The sequence below is a fragment of the Triticum dicoccoides genome, chromosome 4A (genome assembly GCF_002162155.2).
Source record: "Triticum dicoccoides isolate Atlit2015 ecotype Zavitan chromosome 4A, WEW_v2.0, whole genome shotgun sequence".
In the NCBI taxonomy this organism is placed as follows: Eukaryota; Viridiplantae; Streptophyta; class Magnoliopsida; order Poales; family Poaceae; genus Triticum; species Triticum dicoccoides.
Window position 1 is genome coordinate 13494352 of NC_041386.1, and position 16230 is coordinate 13510581.

Genomic DNA, 16230 nt, shown 5'->3' on the forward strand with positions numbered 1-16230 from the left:
CAAACCATGGTCATCACTGGGAGTGGTGCCGACTATTGTCACTCCGGGGTTGCCTGATCATAACACGTAGAAGGTGACTATAACTTGCAAGATCGTATCTAGAACATGGATATAACTGTGATAACATAAACGGTGCAGATCTGAGTTCATGGCACCCGAGCCCAAAGTGACAAGCATTAAGCATGGCAAAGTCATAGCAACATCAATCTTAGAACATAGTGGATACTAGGGATCAAGCCCTAACAAAACTAACTCGGTAACATGATGAATCTCATCCAAACTCCTCACCGACCAGCGAGCCTATGAAGGAACTACTCACTCTCGGTGGGGAGCATCATGGAATTGGCGATGGAGAAGGGTTGGTGATGATGAAGAACGAAGATCCCCCTCTCCGGAGCCCCAAACGGAGTCCAGATTTGGCCTCCAATGACGAACAGGATGTGACAACGGCTCTGTCTTCTGGATCGCGATAATTCTTTCTCCCTGATTTTTTCTGGAAAAATAGGATTTTATAGCGTCGGTTTCAGGGTCTGTGGGGCCACCAGGTGAGGAAAACCCACCTGGGAGCACCAGGAGGGGGTGCGCCCTGGTGGGTTGTGCCCACCCAGGTGCCCTCCTCCGGTGGGTCTTGGCTCTAGAAATTCTTATTTATTGTATAAAAAATCCTCGCAAAGTTTTGTTCCATTCCGAGAACTTTTATTTTTGCACAAAAACAACACCATGGCAGTTCTGCTGAAAACAACGTCAGTCCGGGGTTAGTTTCATTCAAATCATGCAAATTAGGGTCCAAAACAAGAGGAAAAGCGTTAGGAAAAGTAGATACGTTGGAGACGTATCACTTGCCCTGCGACATTATTGATGACTCACCTTGAGTGCGCATGTATGAAGAGAGGGAAGCCGAGCTCGATCGGTAGGATGACCTGGACGGCCTTGAAGAGGAGCGCGATATTGCACGAGCCTGTTCCGCATTTTATCAACAACAGGCTAAGATACCAAAGCATAGAAGTGCGGGCCAAGACTTATAATGTCGGTGATTTCGTTCTGCGCCTCCCTGAGAAGAAGAAGGATAAGCTCAAACCAAAATGGGAGGGGCTTTCATCATAGACAAAGTTCTCACAGGAGGAGCCTATCGCCTTCGTAATGCATCAGATAATCGTCTCGATCCGAATCCATGGAACGCTGCTCAGCTCCGAAGATTCTACGCATAGTTCGTCCAAATCCTTTTTCTTAGTCCCTTTGTTTTTCTTATTTTTCTCTCCTCTTCCTTTTTTATTATATACTTCCCAGTGCCTGTTCGGATATGCCGAACTATTAGGGGTACACATCTTTAAATGTATACACCCCACTATGACTGGGGGCTTCTTTGACGAAGCTTATTATTAAAAGCTTGGAGCTTAGATTACCAATGTCGTTTGTTATATACACTTTTTTGCCATTATATGCACCTCTATGACTGAAGTTTTTGCCAAGCTAGGTTGCCTCACTTTTGTGTTTATACCCTACGTTCATGATTGTTTGGCTAGGGTGTAAAGGGAGAACCTCTGCGATTGTTACAACCAGGTAATCCGGACCTGTACCTCGGACGGGTGAAGCCGAAAGCTAGCGTTCTTCAGAGAATAATTGGTCGGCAAGCAATGACAGATTGTTACGTTCCTGTAAATCTTTGAACAAATAATGCGGGATAGGTTCCCTATAATTTGGATCAAAACCTAGGCACGCACTATTAAGCATGCCAACCCAAGGAAAGGAACCCCTAACAGAACTATTCTCCTTGGAAGATGTTTACATAAGTAATATAACATACCTCCCGGAACAAAATTTTTGTCTGTTCGAGCAATATGACTAGATTGCCTGGTTTCTGGACATAACGAATGTTTCTTACATTCCACAATAGTATCCGGAAACACTCCACCTTCTTGGCTTAGAGGCTGAAGCCAAAAGTCTGCGATGACAAATTTTCACATGTTTGGTCGGAGATAAAAATTCAAGAGTAGGGGTGCATTGATACATCACAACAAACACTTACTCCTTATCTATACCATTTATTAGACTGTCTAAACTACAGTCTTCTTGCGAGTACTTCGCAGCTATCATCACTTGGTCGTACACCAAGTTCATGGGAAATTCCTTTCCGTCGGGCCCTCGAGGTCCAGCTCAAGCCATATGATTAGGATCGAGTCCGGTGTAGCGCGTTTTCACCATCGCCCACGGTTCTCGTGCACCTTCCCAGCATGCATATGCCTTCCATAGCTCAAAATGGCGCCGAGCACCTTTGAACAGGTTCGCTAACCCATCCATACTTTCCGAAGGGGCATTAGATGGCTATAAAACCTTCTCCATACTTCTCATAGCTTTTCAGGCTCGTTCATGCATCACAGACAGTTCCTTAAGCATGTCGCCTTGAAATCTGGATACTTCCTCCCCAGGTCAATCGGTTAAGAGACCCGCAATAACAAAGTTGTGACAATCCAGACTATCGGATGATCTACGTCCTTTAGATGTTTCAAAAGGTCATACCAAATATGCCGCCTTTCAACTTCTTATTTTATCGCTGTGCAGCCGATAACTGTGCCTTCAAGCTCTTTATCTCTTCGACTTGTTTATCATTTTCCTCCTCAAGCTTTCTATTCTGATCAGCGGTCATTGTGGCCTTTTTCATCTCTGCAAAGTCTATGGTGGTGGCATTTAGCTTTATTTGGTTTTTCTTCAGCTCCTGGGACAATGCGTTGTTCTTCTCCCGGAGAACCTGCAGGTTGCAATGATACATAGATCGGTAAGCCTAACCGCTTCATGTCTCGGGGGCTACTCGCATATATCTATTAAAATTGCACAAACTATTACCTGCATATCCTTTGAAAACAGTTGAGTAACTCCGGCAAGTCCATCCCGGGCAGCTCGGATATAGTCATCCATAGAGCTGGGTGTGGTAAATTCCTGCTCGGAGAAAACTAGAGCATGCATGGCCTCTTTCTATTGACGATGATTCATTACGCTCTCTAACTCAGAATTCATGACGGATACGTCGTTCGGATCCTCTTGAAGAGGCGGAGCTGGCACTGTATCAGCCCTCGTCCTAGTTGACGAGTTCCACGCTGGATTAACTAACATTCGGCTAGCAGGGCGTGTTCCCAAAGTTTGCCGCATACTCCTCCTGAAATAGAGGTAGAGGAGGAATTTAACAATCTGATCTCATGCTTAGACATATATCAAAGGACATACCTATTTGAAGGAGGAGAAGGCTTGACAGCGCTCCCGGTTTCCTTTTGTTTTGAACGATTCCCCTGCGTAGAGGCCGCCCTCAAGGTAATACGGCTTGCCGAGCGCCGATCCTATGAAGTACAGTTTAGTACAAAGGATAAGGTGCAAGTGAGAGGTTCTTTTTGAAGAAAGCTTTTTGAATACTTACAATGGAGAAGGAATAGGGGCAGGGGTAGTCAGCCATAATAGCCACTTCCGAGCCGTCAAAGCTTGCCTGATAAAATACTCCATCATCGAACTCTATGTATATATCCGGATCCTCGCAGAAGCTAGGGTCTTCGTTGCAATTATGATCCTCTCGCTGTGGGGCAGGACAGTGAACATCCTCGATCATCTTCCTCCATGACTGTTTCAAGACAACAAAGAACAATTTGGTTAGCGTGCCTCAATAGCAGTAAAGCATCACCGATAATCAAAATCTTACCCATTCAATGGGGTTGTACATGGAATAACCCTCTCGGCAGTTTAAGTGGAGGAAGTCTTCTTTTTCCCCCTTATACAGATCAGCCAGGATCATGGCCAGTTCAGCCGGGGTGTCAAGACCCTTGCATCTGTAACGAGATGCGCCGTCTTCTCCGTTGTAGCACCATAAAGGAGTTACTCTGGACTGAAGGGGCTGGACACATCGCTTTATTGCAATGGCCATGACTTCGATTATTGAGAGCTCGGTATGAGCTAGTAATCTAACCTTACCGACTAGCCTTTTCACTTCTGCATTGTCTTCCTCCTTGGGGCTCTGGGGACGCCAATTGAGGCATTTCTTCAGAGGAGCCCTAGAAAATTCGGGGAGGCCGCGCCGAACTGAGTCCGGAAGTGGAACATCATCAATATAAAACCACTTCGAAGACCATTCTGGGGATACCTCTTTGGGAGTTCCAATAGGGTTACCTGATCCGGCTACGCGCCATGCCGCCCACTTGAAATATGGATCCCCTCGATGGCGAGGGACGAGGCAAAAGAACTTTCTCGATAGTTCGAAATGGGCCTCGCAGCCCAGAAATAGTTCGCAGAGAGCGACGAAGCCTGAGATGTGTAGAATCGAACCTGGGGTGAGCTTGTGTAGCTAGATGCAATAAAACTCCAACAAACCCCTGACAAAAGGATGGATCGAAAATCCTAAGCCCCGCAAGAGAAATGAAACGAAGCACACTCTCTCCTCCTTATTAGGGTTGGGGAAATTTTCAGCTAGTACATCATTGCCAACGAAGCCAACCTCGCTCGTACAGAAACTAGATCTGCGAGGGTGTGATGCCCCCGATTTGACCGTACACTAATCATACACGCAAATGTGTACGATCAAGATCAAGGACTCATGGGAAGATATCACAACACAACTCTAGACACAAATTAAACTAATACATGCTTTATATTACAAGCCAGGGGCCTCGAGGGCTCGAATACATAAGCTCGAATACACAAGAGTCAGCGGAAGCAACAATATCTGAGTACAGACATAAGTTAGACAAGTTTTGCCTTAAGAAGGCTAGCACAAAAGCAACATTGATCGAAAAGGCAAGGCCTCCTGCCTGGGAGCCTCCTAACTACTCCAAGTTGTCAGCGGCCGTCACGTAGTAGTAGGCACCCTCGGGGTGGTAGTAGTCATCAGTGGTGTCGTCTGGCTCCTGGGATCCGTCATCTGGTCGCACCAATCGGGTATGGGGGAAAAGGGGTAGCAAAGCAGCCGTGAGTACTCATCCAAAGTACTCGCAAGACTTACATCAAATCTAAACTAAGTATGCATCTGTATCAAAGGAAATGGGTTGTATTTGTGGACCAAACTGCAGAATGCTAGAAAGAAGGTGAAAGGCCTAGCCTATCGAAGACTAGCATCTTCAAGCATCTTGCAGCATATAGAAGAGTGCAGATCAACATAATGTAAAGTAGGAGTGTTATCAACCTCGGCCAAAGATCCTTTCTTGACTCCCTGCGAGAAAGCAATCCCAGAGCCATACTATCCAGTTATCATCTCATATCCAAGTCTCATATCCATCCATTTCTCATCACAAGTATCCAGTTCTAGTTGTATCGCTCGGGATACAACTCCAAGTGTCCATTACCGTAGGATAGGCTATCGATAGATGTTTTCTTCCCTGCAGGGGTGCACCAACTTACCCACCACGCTCGATTAACTCCGGCCGGACACACTTTCCTGGATCATGCCCGGCCTCGGCCAAACAATACGCCGCAACCCGACCTAGGCTTAATAGAGAGGTCAGCATGCCGGACTAAACCTATGCCCCCGGGGGTCATGGGCCATCTCCTCGGGAACTACCGCACGTTGCGAACGCGGCCGGTGAGCAGACCTAGCTACCTCCTTCAACAAGGCGGGAGCTTACGCAGTCCAACCCGGCGCGCGCCGCTCAGTTGCTGACGTCTATTAAGCTTCGGCCGATGTATACGACGCAGAACGCCCATACTATGCCCACGTGATGGTTAGTGCTATCAGTCAAAGGCCCCTCGGATCAAATATCCAAACCGTAGTGGATTAGGAGCACGCGGTAATGAGCAGAGACTCACGATCGATGTGACCCCGTCGCCCCGTCTCGAGTACTCGCGGCAAGGGCTAAGAATGTCCGGCCATGCCTTGTAAGTATCTCGCGGGCACCTTCCAAGTCAACCCAACTCCATATCACTCGCTATTAAGCTCGCGCGGGTACCCCTCAGGGCCGACCCGTCTTTAGTAACATGGCTCAGTGTAAAGTCATAGTAACCATAGTAACTGTGTGTCTAACACCAAGGGGAAAACCCGAGGAATCACCCCCGGTGAATCCCACTCGATGTTATCATCATGGTGAACGTAAGAGGATCCACCCTCGAGGCTCACACTTGAGGGGTTGCATGACAGAGCGGTAACGGAAGTGGTTAAGGAGGAAATCACCCTCGATGACCACGACTGAATAGCTACACTATAGAGGTCTCATCAGGAGTGATGTAAGAGGTTCCACCCTCGGCACTCGATGGTAACTCTACAGAGTCGTACAACTAGGGGGTGATGTGCGGTGTCGGGGCCTGGACATCGATCACGTTGATCGAGTCATCGAACATAAAGCGGGGCAACTGGGACAAGGTGGGGGTCACTGATGGATCACTAACCAACCTATACTAAGCAGGTAAGGTATGAAAACAGGTAACAACAACAGGCTATGCATCAGAGTAGGATCATACAGAAAGCAGTAGCAGTTCTAATGCAAGAATGAGAGGGAAAGAAATGGGCGATATCGAAATGCTCAAGGGGGTTTTGCTTGCCTGGTTGCTCAGACAAGAAGGAGGGGTCGTCGGTGACGTAGTCGATCATAGCGGCATAATCGGTCTCGGGGTCTACCGGAGAGAAGAGGGGGAAGAAATAGTAAATACAGAGCAAACAATGCATCACAAGGCATAACATGACGACGGGCAGAGCTAGGGTTGCCCTAACGTAGTACTACACGTTGCAGACGGAGGGGATAAACATCCGAGGATGAATTCCCGGTGTTAGGCGGATTCCGGACCGAGGAAAAGAGGGGAAAAGTTCCATGTTCAGCATGCCAGGTGTCGGTGTCAAAACCGGCGGATCTCGGGTAGTGGGTCCCGAACTGTGCGTCTAGGCCGGATGGTAACAGGAGGCAGGGAACAGGATGTTTTACCCAGGTTCGGGCCCTCTTGATGGAGGTAAAACCCTACGTCCTGCTTGATTAATATTGATGATATGGGTAGTACAAGAGTAGATCTACCACGAGATCAAGGAGGCTAAACCCTAGAAGCTAGCCTATGGTATGATTGTTGTATATGGAGTTGATGAAGTTGTCCTACGGACTAAAACCCTCCGGTTTATATAGACACCGGATAGGGTTAGGGTTACCTAGAGTCGGTTACAATGGTAGGAGATCTTGAATATCCGCATCGCCAAGATTGCCTTCCACACTAAGGAAACTCCCATCCGGACACGGGACGAAGTCTTCAATCTTGTATCTTCATAGTCCAGGAGTCCGGCTGAAGGTATAGTCCGGCTACCCAAACACCCCCTAATCCAGGACTCCCTCAGTAGCCCCTGAACCAGGCTTCAATGACGACGAGTCCAGCGCGCAAATTGTCTTCGGCATTGCAAGGCGGGTTCCTCCTCCAAATTCTTCATAAAAGTTTGTAAACACCAAGAGTAGTGTCCGGCTCCACAAAATAAGCTTCCACATATTTCCGTAGAGAGAATAATATTACCACAAATCAAATCTGCTGACATATTCCGCAGTGCGTCATCACACTACAGCCAAGTCCTTTACTCAAATCGTTTTTACTTTCCCACCTCAGCGTGTTTTGCGAAGCGGTTTCCTTCGCACGTCTTGTCGAAGCAGAGATCATGTACCCTCCTTTTATGGGATTCTCATCAATACGGACGTGGGTAATCCAACCGCGCCATTTATCACGGCGCTTGGGAGGCAAGCGAGTTTTACTAGGCAGGCGGGGACGCACAACCGCATCTACCCATATAAGGGGATAAGGATCCACCTTTTTACCTACGCCTTCTTCCTCCTTTGCCTATCCATCTCCTGCGCATCCGAGCTCCAGCGCCCAAGCCCGCACTTCCCACCTCAATCTTCTCCAGCAATGTCCGGAGTGGAAGGCAAGTGGATGGTCTCCTCTACCACGGAGGATAAAATCAAGAAGCTAAGGAAGGCCGGATAACTGTCCAAGGACATCGCGCACCGGCTTCCCGAAGAGGGGCAGCTTCTCCCCACCCCAAGGCCCCATGAGAGGGTAGTATTTCTCCCCCACTTCCTCCGCGGACTGGGTTTTCCACTCCACCCATTTGTCCGGGGGCTCATGTTCTACTACGGCCTGGATTTCCACGATCTGGCCCCGAACTTCGTCCTCAACATCTCGGCGTTTATCGTCGTGTGCGAGGCTTTTCTCCGCGTCCGCCCTCACTTCAGCCTTTGGCTCAAGACCTTTAACGTCAAGACCAAGGTGGTGCGCGGCAACCAGGCGGAGTGCGGAGGTTCCATGGCGGGCAAAATTGCCAACGTCCTATGGCTCGAGGGCTCCTTTGTGGAGACCTTGAAGGGGTGGCAGTCAGGGTGGTTTTACATCACTGACCCACGCGATCCGAAGTGGATCGCAGCCCCTGAATTCCGATCCAGGCCCCCTACGCGGCTCACGTCCTGGAAGGAGACGAGCTTGTCGTGGGCGACGAAGGAGAGTTGACCGGACTGCAAAAATGCATCCAGTCCCTGGTGAACAAGCAGCTCAAGCTTGTCAACATAATCCAGGTCATGCTTGTCTGCCGGATCCTTCCGTGTCAAGAACGGGACTTCAATTTGTGGGAGTTCATCCCGGCACAGCACCGAACTCTGAGCAGGCTCTTCGACACGATGTACGAAGATGTCTGGAGGGGGCTAACCAAAGGCGTCGAGGCTCCCACATCCGCCTCCGAAGACCGCGGATTCAGCTCGCAGCGTCCTGCTGGCGAGGTAAGATATTTCCATCTTTTAGAGGATGTTAAGTTTTTTCATAGTTGACTCTATGCGGGATCTAAACTCCCTCACCTTTGACAGGATTGGCGGGAGAAGTCCGGACAGATTAACTGCCCGGCTCCCTTGCCCGAAGACCCAGCCCCAGCTCTCCTAGAGAAGCTGCTGGTTCCGGCACCTTATGTGGTGCCGAAGAAGAAGGCCAAGAAGAAGAAGGCCACGGGGACTCGGAAGAGTTCCCAGCATATGGTGGTGTCAAACTCGTCGTCCGACGAGTCCGAGACGCACTCCTCCCGTGAAGACGAGAAGGAGGAAGAAGAAACCTCTCCCCTTCCAGCGGGGGAAGGAAAGAAAAGGAAGGCCACCCAAGTGGGGGAGGCCGAGGGGTCCAAGAAGAGGAAAACCCCTCCGCCGGACTACGTCCTCGACGCCGACGAGGACGAAGAGGAGTGGCCGGACAGGGCCAAGCGTCCAGCGAGATCGTAAGTGTTCGGATACCAGAGTAACTCGTGATATTCCTTTTTTGCACAGCTTTCCCTAATGTCAAATATAATTATGCAGTCCGCCCCGTGCCGAAGTCGACGAATCGTCGGGTGGCTCCCTGGACTCATCGGACGTGAACTCAGTTCCGCCCGCTGTCTCCCCCCGCACTGCGGACGACGCCGAAGTGGCGTCGCAACAAGCCCCGGGGCAGGAGGAGGTGGTCCCGGAGGAGCCACAAGGCAACCTCCCGAACTCCAGGAGTGAAGGGGAAAAGACCCCCCAGGGCTCCAAGTCCGGCTTTGAGCCGGACACCGCACCGGAATCTACAACAGTTCCGGACCACGGTAGGCGAACTCCTTCCAGGAGGAGTAAGCCTTCTGAGCCGACAGCCTCCGTCCAACCGGAGGTGCCGGACAATCTGCTGGAGGTGCTTGACGGCGCCTCCATCGACAAGGAGCACCGTACTATTATGATTACGGTGATCCAGAAGGTTCAGTCCGCCAAGAGCGGATTGAGTGAAGCTTGCGCTAGCCTTCTACCAGGCTTCAAGGTAAGTAAAAAATATGTAAAAATATAACCGCATAGACAGTAGCCCCTGATGCTCTGTTTGGCGTTCGGAAAGAAAAGCCGAATAGAGGATCTATTAAATTTTGCAGGAGTCTAACAACAAAGAGTCAATATGCGTATGTAGGCTTCGCTGCTAGCCACCGCCGCACTGACTACGGAGGTGGGTGCCCTGAAACAGGGCCTCGAGCGGACCGAGCAAGAGCTCGGCCTTACCAAACGGCAGCTCGAGGAGCAAGAAGGTAAGAAATACCTTATAGAAAAAATGCCTATAGGGAGGCGCAATTGAAAAAAATGACAGGAGTATACTGCGTATTGTAGGGGCCACAACTGAGGTGGCGACCCTCAAGCAGGCGCTGTCCGAGGCCGAGAAGAAAGCAGCCACGGAGCGTGTCGAGCGGGAGAAATTTGAGGCGCAGGTCGGCGAGGTGCGGCAAGAGCTTTAGGTTATCATGAAAAAACATGAGAGTTTGGAGCTCGACTCGAAGACACGAGCGTCCGAGCTTGCTGCGGCCCTTAAAAATGCCAAATCTGCCAAGGCCGAAGCCCAGAAGGCCCTCCAGGAATTGGAGAAGATGAAAAAGATAGCGGCGGGTAAGGCATTCTTTATGCAAAGCGGAAGTATAAAAGTGAAGTACTTGTTACTTACCCGAATCCGGAGCTCTCCAGGGGCATTCACAGATCTTCCCCGCAGCGTATCTGACGCCGCCGCATTCTACCGAGCCGAAGAGGGCAGCTCGACGGAGAAGGTGTTCTGGTCTCAGTATGCTGAGGCCGGACACCCTGTGCCCTTGAGCGACCAGCTGAAACAGCTGGACGAGCTCCACAAGGTGGCCGAACAGGCCATGAAGGGCTTCATAGTTCGGCTATGGCCCGGAGAGGCCCTGCCTGGGAGCTACTTCGGGCTGGTGCGGCGACTAGTGGAGGCCTGTCCAAGGCTCGAGGTCATCAAGCGCTCCGTCTGCATTGAAGGTGCCCGTAGGGCCCTTGCTCGTGCAAAGGTGCACTGGGGCAAGCTGGACGGTGAGAAGCTTGTGAGGGACGGGCCGCCGCTGGGGAAGGAGCATCGCAAGCACGAGAACTACTATAAGGATGTTCTAGCGGGTGCCCACCTTGTGGCGGATCAACGTACCAAGGATGTAATTTTTGAATGAACTCGCTCGTGTTATCCTGTGCGCTGAAAACTTGTTCATATGCGCTAAGCAATGCTTGAATTTAAAATATTACTTTCTGTGCGGCCGTTTATCAAAAAATTGAGAGATGGCCAGTCGTCGGCTTCTGCCCCCATGCCACTAGTGCTGGGGTGTTCGGGATAAACCTGAGCGCTCTTTTTCCCATGATTGGGTCCGTCGAGGGAGGCAGTCAGCACAACGAACCAGGCAATCGGACTATAATGCTTGAACACTCTCACTTAGCCATAGAACTCTATAATTTTAAATTTCGGCGAAGCCCCTAGTTCGGAAGACCGAGTTCGGGGTGCTATCCACGCCTTGGCCGGACAAAGCCGGCTCCTCGCTCGAAGCGGCATAAGCCTTTAGGGACTCGAAAAACCTCTCGAACAGCGACCGGTCTCTCGCCACATCATGACAGTCAGTTTTAGATTTCTCCACTGAGGTGCTTAACCCAGCTCAAACGGGGAACAATCGCAGTGGTTCTCCTAGTGCTACCTTAGCCGATATAGCAGAACGTAAGGCACCAAAACATAGGAGCCGGGCAAACCCAACTATTGACCCAAATCATGATTCGGAGCCGATGCATATAGTGCTATAAGTTCGGGGTGCCGCACTTGTGAAAGTGTACGGACTTCTCACGCCATATTTATGGGTACTAAAGCCCCTGGCGTATTTTGCCGTACCACAGTGTACGGGTGCAACATGTCATAAACATATATATGAAAATATGATAATGCTAAAAATAGACAGAAAGCTATGCATTGTTTATAGAGAGGCTATTTATCAAAGCCGAACGATACAAATAGTGCGGTAAGAAAAAGATATTGGACTATTTAGTATGTCCTGACCAGGGGCAGGCCACGAAATTGTATTTAAAACAGGTATACCGCTCGTAACAGAGACCACCTGGGAGTTCCATAATGCGGCATGGCTTGTCTGCCTCCCTAGATCTTGCATCGTTTGTGCGGCAGTCGAATTGCCGAACAGGTCGTCCGAAGTATGGAGTCCTGAAAGTAAGAGAAAATTAAAAAAAGAATCCGGCAGCCCCTAGTACATTTTAAGTCGTATTTTGGGCGTGCCGTTATTGTGCCCCTTCCCCTGTGCTCATGGTATTTCAAGGGCGTAGTTATGTACGCGAGGTACTGGTTTCGCTATGTCGCGAGAGCTGGGGTTGGGGCCGCATTGCTACGCTTGCTTAAAGTGTGCCAGGTGGTCCTTCTGTGGGTTGCTCCAGGCACGCTTGGCAGTGTCTGGCTTTTTAACGGTCGGACTGGAGAATTGCCTAGAAAGGCTACTTTGTACTTCCGCTGCAAGAGCCGCCGTGTGCTCCTCCGTACGGAGGGAGCGTTCGGTGTTTCCGTTGACCGTGATTACTCCTCGAGGGCCTGGCATCTTGAGCTTGAGATATGCGTAGTGCGGCACCGCATTGAACTTTGCGAATGCGGTTCGTCCGAGCAGGGCGTGATAGCCACTGCGCAACGGGACTATATCGAAGATTAACTCTTCGCTTCGGAAATTGTCCGGGGATCCGAAGACCACGTCAAGTGTTACTGAGCCTGTACAGTTGGCTTCTACACCTGGTATAACGCCTTTAAAGGTCGTTCTTGTGGGCTTAATCCTTGAGGGATCTATGCCCATTTTCCGCACTGTATCCTGATAAAGCAGGTTCAGGCTACTGCCGCCGTCCATGAGGACTCTTGTGAGATGAAATTCGTCGATGATTGGGTCGAGAACCAATGCGGCGAAGCCGCCATGACGGATGCTAGTGGGATGGTCCCTTCGATCAAAAGTGATCGGGCAGGAGGACCATGGGTTGAACTTTGGGGCGACTGGCTCTATCGCGTATACGTCCCGTAGCGCACGCTTCCGCTCCCGCTTGGGAATGTGGGTTGCATATATCATGTTCACCGTCCGCACTTGTGGGGGAAAGCCCTTCTGTCCATTGTTGTTCGGCGGCTTGGGCTCCTCGTCGTCGCTGTGCAGCCCCTTGTCTTTGTTTTCGGCCCTTAACTTGCCTGCCTGCTTGAACACCCAACAATCCCTGTTAGTGTGATTGGCTAGCCTTTCAGGGGTGCCATGTATCTGGCACAAGCGATCGAGCATTCGGTCCAAACTGGACGGGCCCTGAGTATTCTTTTTGAATGGCTTTTTCCGCTGACCAGATTTATAGCCTTTGAATCCGGCATTGACTGTCGTGTCTTCATTGCTGTCGCTGCTAACGCGGCGTTTTTGCTTATTCCGACATGTCCTGCCACTTTTGTCCTTGGTATCCGAATTACCAGGGTTCTTTGATAAGTTGTTACTGCGAGCAAGCCAGCTGTCTTCTCCCGCGCAAAAGCGGGTCATGAGTGTCGTGAGGGCTGCCATGGATTTTGGCTTTTCCTATCCCAGGTGCCGGGCAAGCCACTCGTCGCAGATGTTATGCTTGAAGGCTGGTAGGGCCTCTGCGTCCGGACAGTCGACTATCTGGTATTTCTTTGTTAGGAACCGTGTCCAGAATTGTCTGGCCGATTCCTCTGGCTGCTGAATTATGTGGCTTAAGTCATCGGCATCCGGTGGTCGCACGTAAGTGCCCTGGAAGTTGTCGAGGAATGCGGCTTCCAGGTCCTCCTGAGAACCGATTGAGTCTACTGGCAAGCTATTAAGCCAATGCCGAGCCGGTCCTTTAAGTTTGAGCGGGAGGTATTTGATGGCGTGTAGATCATCGCCGCGTGCCATGTGGATGTGAAGGAGATAATCCTCGATCCATACCGTCGGGTCTATTGTGCCATCGTATGATTCAATGTTTACGGGTTTGAAACCCTCTGGGATTTTATGATCCATTACTTCATTCGTGAAGCATAGCGGGTGTGCGGCGCCTCTGTACTGGGCTATATCACGACGCAGCTCGGAAGAGCTATGTCTGTTGTGTTTGGCCCGGCCGGATTTGTTGTATCCGAAGTGAAGATCATTGTCACATGCCGTAGGGCGCCTGCGCGATCCGTAGATCGATCTTGTTTGTCTTGCCTTATCCTCCAGTATGTCTCGCAGGTCGGGCGCATTTTCCCGTGCCTTAGTTGAGCGGTGTCGGGGCATGGCTTGGGTGGAGGGACGAGAGGCCTCTCTGTCATGGCCGCGAGGTGGCTGGTCTGCCATGTCATGCACTGGTGAAGTAGGTGCTTCCTCCTCTGATTGGGGTAGCGGCCTGCGCTTTGGGTAATTCTTGGAGGGGCGTTCGAGTTCATACTCTTCGGCCGCAAGGACTTCAGTCCATCTGTCAGCTAGCAAATCTTGGGCAGCTCTAAGTTGTTGCTGCTTTTTCTTGAGGTTGCTTGCCGTGGCTAAAAGCCTGCGTTTAAAACGCTCTTGTTCGGCGGGGTCTGATGGTATGACGAATTCGTCGTCATCGAGGCTTGCCTCGTCTTCGGAGGGAGGCGTATAGTTATCATCCTCGACCTCTCAGTCTGCCGCTCTCTCATGAGGGCGGGCTTCTCCATCTTCCTGTGCTGAATCTTGCTGAGCTGGGTGTTCTTCGGTGCTATCCGGGGCAGTATTATCTCCCGTGCCGGAATCACCGTTTTTGCTTTGGCGGGATTTAGAGCGGCGCCGCTGACGCCGGCGCTTTGGCTGTTTCTTGGGGGCGTCATCCCCCACTGTCCCATCGCCATCTCCATCTTTTGGAGTATCCACCATATATATGTCATATGACGAGGTGGCCTTCCAGCGCCCTATAGGTGCTGGTTCCTGTTCGTCTCCTACATTGTCGTCCATGCCGTCGATGTCTTCGGAGCCGAAGTCAAGCATGTCGGTTATATCGTCGACAGTGGCTACAAAGTGGGTGGTGGGTGGGCTTTGAATTTCCTCATTGTCTGTATCCCACCCTCGCTGACCGTAGTCCGGCAAGGGCTCTCCTGATAAAGAGAGAGACTTAAGAGAATTCAGGATGTCACCAAAAGGCGAATGCTGAAAGATGTCTGCGGCGGTGAACTCCATTATCGGCGCCCAATCAGATTCGATTGGCAGGGGCGCGGGGGGTTCGGAGTCCGGGAAGGAGTCCGGATCCTCGGAGTCACGGGTCGTGCAGAGTGTGGGGCTAGCGTTCCGCTCGATCGCTTTCGGGATCGCAGCCCCCGAGGTGACGTCCAACCGCTCATCCTCGATTGGCGCAATAGGCTCCGAGTTAGGGGTCGGAACCAATGTGTGTGCAGCCTCCAGGACACTGTCCAGGGGCAGAGCTAGATCATGCCCCTCGAGGTAGTGCGGCGCGCTTGTGTAACGCCCTCGATGCGGCTATAGCTCCCACGTGTCGAGGCACGACTTAGAGACATAACCGCATTGAAAGCAATGTCGCAAGTCAGGCAATCATTACAACATCCCATGTAATATATAATAAAAAGGGGAGATACATAGTTGGCTTACACTCGCCACGTCACATCAAAGTACATAAATAACATCCATCATACAAACACTCATGGCCCGACTACGGCGCCAAAATAGAAGAAAACCCAACATGCGACAAGGCCCTGAATCAAACCCCAACTAGGCACCACTACTGAACATCAGGAAAAGACACATAATATCGCTGAGAGTCCTCGTCGAACTCCCACTTGAGCTCGTACTCGTCACCTGGAACGGAATCACCTGGACCTGCATCTGGATTTATAGTAACTGTGAGCCACAGGGACTCAGCAATCTCGCACCCTCGCGATCAAAACTATTTAAGCTTATAGGAAGGGTAAGGCAAAAGTATATGTGGAGCTGCAGCAAGCGACTAGCATATGTGGTGGCTAACTTATACGCAAAAGAGAGCGAGAAGAGGAGGCAAGGCGCGAGCGAGAATCTAGAAGAACAACCTGTGCAAGCATAACTCCAACACCGTGTCCACTTCCCGGACTCCGCCGAGAAGAGACATCACGGCGACACACTCAGTTGATTCATTTTAATTAATTAAGGTTTAAGTTATCTACAACCGGACATTAACAAATTCCCATCTGCCCATAACCGCGGGCACGGCTTTCGAAAGTTCAATCCCAGCAGGGGAGTCCCAACTTAGCCCATGACAAGCTCTCATGGTCAACGAAGGAATAGACCTCCTCCCAAGACGTTCCGATCAGACTCGGTATCTCGGTAACTCAAGACACTTCGACAGGTTAAAACAAGACCAGCAACACCGCCCGAATGTGCCGACAAATCCCGATAGGAGCTGCACATATCTCTTTCTCAGGGCACACTCAGATAAGCAATCCGTACAACTAAAACCAGCCCTCGAGTTTCCCCGAGGTGGCGCTGCAAGGGGCTCTAGTTTGGACCAACACTCAGAGGAGCACTGGCCC